Here is a 6,248-nt window from a genome sequence, read left to right on the forward strand (position 1 = left end):
AATTTAAGAGAGCATAACATATAAGCCATATGGTTGATTTACATGTTTCTACAGAAAACTCACAGTGGCCTAGACAATTCTATAAGCTGATAAAATAGTTGACTACTTTGGAAGGCAAATATGATAATTAGAAGGTTTTTTTAGTGAACAAGGTGAAATTAATTGGGTAATTTTCATGACTACAAGAAATGCATCCAGCTGGGTGTGGTGGCACAAGCATGTAATCCTAGCATCTCAGGAAACTGAGGCAGGAGGATTGTGAGTTCAAAGCCAGCCTCAGCAACTTAGTGAGGTCCTAAGCAACTCAGTGAGACCCTGTCTCTAAATAAAATATAAAAAGGGTTAGAGATGTGGCTCAGTGGTTAAGTACCCTTGGGTTCAGTCTCCACTATCAAAAATTTTAAAATTTACAAAAAAAGAACTGGGGTCTGGAGTTGTGGCTCAGTGGTAGAATGCTTGCCTGTCATGTGTGAGACCCTGAGTTTAATACTCAGCACCGCATATAAATAAATAAAATAAAAGATTTATTGACAACTAAAAAAAAATTAAAAAAAAAAAGAACTACATTCATGTCCTTTACAAAGATATAAGACGTTCATTCATGTTGGTCTAAACAGGAAATCTTCCCTACATGTCACTGGAGAAATACAATTTTTTTTCCAGGGGAGAGGATTCTTTGTAGATGACCTCCCAACTTCCCCCTTCTTATGAAAACAAGGTACAATTCAATTGATTGGGTTTCAGCTCTAGACAAGTTAATATAATTGATTCTTTTAATATCCCCTTCAGCCATGTTATTATAATTGATTGGGTTAGAGTTTGATTGTGTTCGTGCTCCAGCCATTTCACTTTAAGTGATTAGGTTGCTAGTGCTATAGATTTGTTGATAGAATTATGTTCTCCTGAAACTACATCAGATCATCTGCTACTTCTACAGATGACTAATCTAATCCATTACACTTTGCCTTCTCCTACTTTTACCTGAGGAACACAATATTTTGGGGATAGCTTTCTGTTATTATTTTGTGTTCACTGAAAGCTGAAGAATGGCAATGGTTCCTAGTTGATCTTTCTGCCTTCCATCTCTCTTCCAATCCTTTCAGCACACACAACTATCAAATTAATCATCCCAAAATTAGTTCCCTACAACCTACAAAGTAGGATAAAATATTTGCAATTGATGTATCTGATAAGGGTCTAGTGTCCAGAATACACACACACACACACACACACACACACACACACACAATCTTACAATTCAGGCCTGGGGATATAGCTCAGTTGGTAGAATGCTTGCTTAGCATGTATGAAGCCCTAGATTCAATCCCCAGCATCACCAAAAGCAAACAAACAAAAATCTTATAATTCAACGGTCAAAAGGCAACCCAACATAAACATGGGCCAAGGACTTGAATAGACAATTTTCCCAAGAAGATATGCAAATGAAAACAAGCACATACAAAAAAATGCTAAAATCATTAGTCATTTGAGAAATGCAAATCAAAACCACAATGAGACACCACTTCATATCCACTAGAATGGTTGTAAAAAAAAAATACAAAAACAAAACCAAAAAACTCAGAAAGTAAAAAGTGTTAGTAAGGGTGTGAAGAAATCTGAACCCTCATATATCGCTGTGAAGAATGTAAAATGGTAGCCAGGCACGGTGGTACATGCCTGAAATGCCAGTGACTGGGGAGGCTGAAGCAGGAGGATTGAAAGTTCAAGACCAGCCTCAGCAATTTAGTGAGGCCCTAAGCAACTTAGCAAGACCCTGCCTCAAAAGAAAAAGTAAAAAGGGCTGGGATTTGGCTCAATGATAGAGTGTCCTTGAGTTCAAACCCCAGTACCAAAAAAAAAAAAAAAAGAAAGAAAGAAAGAAAGAGAGAGAGAGAGAGAATGTGAAATGATGCAACCATTGTAGAAAATAGTAAGCAGTTTGAAGAAAATTAAATAGATTTATCATTGCTAGATATATATTCAAAAGAATTAAAAACAGGCACTCGGGCTGGGGAGATAGCTCAGTTGGTAGAGTGCTTGCCTTGCAAGCACAAAGCCCTGGGTTTGATCCCCAGCACCCCCAAAAAAACAAAAAACAAAACAAAACAAACAAACAAAACAAAACAAAACACAGGCACTCAAAAAAAAAAATTATTTTGAAGTACCAGGGATTGAAACCAGGGCCCTCTACCACTGAGCTGTATCTCTAACCCTTTTTTATTTTCTAATTCTTATTTTTATTGGTATGGGGGATTGAACCCAGGGGTGTTTAACCACTGAGCCATATTCCCAGCCCTTCTTTATATTTTATTTAGAGACAGGGTCTCACCGAGTTGCTTAGTGCTTCACTAAGTTGATGAGGCTGACTTTGAACTCACGACCCTCCTGCATCAGCTTCCTGAGACACTGGGATTATAGGCATGCACCACTGTGCCTGGCCCTTTTTTATTTTTGAGATAGAGTCTCACTAAGTTATCTAGGCTGCCCTTGAACTTGTGAACCTCCTGATTTTACTTCTCAAGGAGTTTTCCTTCCTTCCTTCTGTCCTTCCTTCTTTCCTTCCTTCCTTCTCTGTACTAGGGTTTGAACCTAGGGCCCTTCTACCATTGAGCTACATCCCCAGCTCCTTCTGTTCTTTGGCTGAAATACTCCTCCCCCAAACATCCATGTGCTTCATTTTCCTTACTTCTTTGAGGTCTTTCATCAAAAGTCTGCTTCTCAAAAACAAACAAACAAATAAATGTTTTCAAGTTCTTATTGTAAGGTCTTCCTTGACGATGACCACTGTGTTGAACTTCCTATCTCTCACTCCTGCCACACGACGAATGATACCATTCCAAACTGTGGCCTCTTTTTCAGCTTTAATTTTCTCCATATCATTTATGAAAATATAACCTCTTATACAGTTTATTTTTTATTTTATTTTATTTTTTGGTTTATTGTCTGCTCCTGCCCTGAAACTAGAATGCAAGTTACAGGAGAGAAAGGACTTGTCAGTTTTGTTCACTGCTTTATCTCCAGTGGCTAGACTGAGTGCCTGGTTCATGGTTGGCCATCAGTAAACATTTTTGAATGAATGAACAGAATAGAAATATTTACAAACATAGCTTCATATGATTATAGTCTTGCCTTTTTACTTTATTTATTTTGGGAGATCAAACCCAGGGTCTTGAGCATGTTAGGCAAGTGATCCACCCCTGAGCAACACTCCTAGCCCCAAGTCATTCTTATATATATATATATATATATACATATATATATATTTAATTTTTTTTAGTTGTCAATGAACCTCTATTATTTATTTATATGCAGAGCTGAGAATTGAACCCAGTGCCTCACACATGTGAGAAAAGTGCTCTACTACTGAGCTATAACCCCTGCCCTATATTTTTTAAATGAAAAAAAAAAAAAAAACCAGAATCATACCTCATAAATTACTCTGCCACTTACTTTTGTTGTTTAATATGCTATTGATCTTTCTCCAGTTTAATGCATACAGAACTAACATTCCCATTAGCTCATATTATTCCCCTATGGATAGATAATAAAAATTATTTTTGCCATTATGTTTTTTGTTTTGTTTTCAGTGCTGGGGGTTGAACCTAGGGGAACTACATCACTGCATTACATCCCCAACTCTTTTCATTTTTTTTTAAGTTTTAAAATTTATTTATTTGTTAGTTAGTTAGTTAGTTAGTTAGTTAGTTAGTCATATTTGTTTTGGGTACCGGGGATTGAACTCAGGGGCACTCAACCACTGAGCCACATCCCCAGACCTTTTTTGTGTTTTATTTAGAGACAGGGTCTCACTGAGTTGTTCAGGGCCTCGCTAAGTTGCCGAGGCTGGCTTTGAACTTGCTCTTCTCCTACCTCAGTCCCCCAAGCCACCAGGATTACAAGTGTGAACCACTGTGCCAGGCTTTGTTTTCAAGACGAGTCTCAGGGTCTCGCTGCTGGGGAGTGATATTGGCTAAATTATATTGTCATATTGATTGTGTGCATGTATAAATATGTAACAACTAATCCTATCAATATGTACAACTATAATGAACAAATTAAAACATGTGGAAAAAAAGACAGTCTTGCTAAATTGCCCAGCCTGGCCTTGAACTTTCCATCCTCTTGTGTCAGTTTCCCCAATTGCTGGAATTACAGGTGTGTGCCACCATGCCCTGTACAATACACATTCTTTTTCTTTTTCTTCTTTTTTTTATACCAGGGATTGAACCAGGGGTGTTTAACCACTGAGCCACATCCCAACTGCTTTTTAATTTTATTTAGAGAAAGTGTCTCACTGAGTTGCTTAGGGCCTCTCTAAATTGCTAAGGCTGGCTTTGAACTCACAATTCTCCTGCCTCAGCCTCCCGAACCTTTGGAATTACAAGCATGCACCACCAAATTTGGCCACATTCTTATATATGTATCATTATGTATTGGGTTGTGTTTTTCTTTCTCTAGGAGAGGATATACCCATGTTTAATTTATAGGATACTGCCAGAATAGTTTTCAAAAGAGTGTAACAGTTCCAACTCCCACACCAACTGGCCCCTCTATGGAAGCTTTCAAAGTGTTTCATAATCTGGCCATGAAGTACCTTTCCAGTTTCCATTCTCCATTCCTCCATTCTCTTCCCTATTTCTCTTTCTCTTTCTCTCTCTCTCTCTCTCTCTCTCTCTCTCTCTCTCTCTCTCTCTCTCTCAATCTTTCTCTTTGCTGGTATTGGGGATTGAACCCAGGGGCACTTTACCACTGAACCACATCCACAGCCCTTTTTGGTTTTTATTTTGAGACAGGGTCTAAGTTGGTTAAGGCCTTGATAAATCACTGAGGCTGGTCTTGAATTTAAGATCCTCCTGCCTCAGCCAGCCTCCTGAGCTGCTGGGATTACAGACTTGCACCATCACACCTGGCTACCATATTTTTTTTTAATTGGTGCATGTTATGGTTTCAATATTAGGTGTTCCCCCAAAACTCATAAGTAAGACAATTCAAGAAAGTTTAGAGGCAAAGTGATTGGATTATGAGAGCCTTAACTTAATCAGAATGGATTAAGTGGGTGGTAACTGTGGGCAGGATGGGTGTGGCTGAAGGAGGTAGGTCATTGTCATTGGGGGTGTACACTTGGGGGTATATATTTTGTCCATGGTGAGGGGAATTTCTTTTTCTTTCCTGGTGACACATCCCCAGTTGTTTTCCTCTGCCACACCTTTCCTCTATGATGTTCTGCCTCACCTCAGGCTCCAGAGAATGAAGTTCAACATCTATGAACTCAGACCTCTGAAACTGTGAGGCCCCAGATAAACTTTCCCTCTTTTAATTGATATTGTCAGGTCTTTTGGTTACAGCAGCAGAAAAAGCTAACTAAAACAGAACATTTATGCTGGGCAGGGTCGTGCATGCCTGCATCTCAGTGCCTGGGATGTCTGAGGCAGGAGGATTGCAGGTTCAAGGACAGCCTCAGCAATTTAGAGAGGCCCTAAGCAACTTAGCAAGATCCTGTCTCAAAATAGAAAAATAAAAAGGGATGGGATGTGGCTCAGTGGTAAAGTGCCCCTGGGTTCAATCCCGGGTACAGGAAAAAGAGGGTAGGGGGAGGAAGAGGGAGAGAGAGTTGGAAAGTAGGTCTTGCTATGTTGCCAAGGATGTCCTGTAACTCCTGGGCTCAAGCCATCTTCCTCCCTCAGTTTCCTGAGTAGCTGGGACTAGAGGAACACACTGCCGCTATCACGCCCCCCACCCCCCCCGCCTCTTTTTAGGGGAGGGTACTGGGATTGAACCCAGGGGCACTCTACGACTGACCTACAAGCTACATCCCCAGTCTTTTCTATTTTTTCTTTTTTAATTTTTATAATTTTGAGACAGGGTCTCACTTAACGGCCCAGACTGCCCTTGAACTTGAGAACCTCCTCCTTCCAGCTCCTAAAACACTGGATTATAGCCGCGTGCCACTGTGCCTGGCTCTCTCACACTGATTATATCAGTGAACTGAAGCATGGGGAAAGTCAAACTTCATTAAAAGCCTTCCTTATTGTGAAATCCCAGTATTCAGTAAACTTCTCTTTTCTCATTTTGCAACGGCTTGTCCCTACTGGAAAACCGCAGACCCTACTCCCTATACCCTCAGTGTACACCTACTCTGATCCCTTCACCCCTTGGCCCCTCCTACTGTCTCTTCTGGTCTCCAAAGCTCTAACATCCTGTTTCACATTGAGCCAAAGAAAATCCGCTTTCAGAAATTCACTGGCTTC

Source organism: Sciurus carolinensis, chromosome 4 (genome assembly GCF_902686445.1).
Source record: "Sciurus carolinensis chromosome 4, mSciCar1.2, whole genome shotgun sequence".
Lineage (NCBI taxonomy): Eukaryota > Metazoa > Chordata > Mammalia > Rodentia > Sciuridae > Sciurus > Sciurus carolinensis.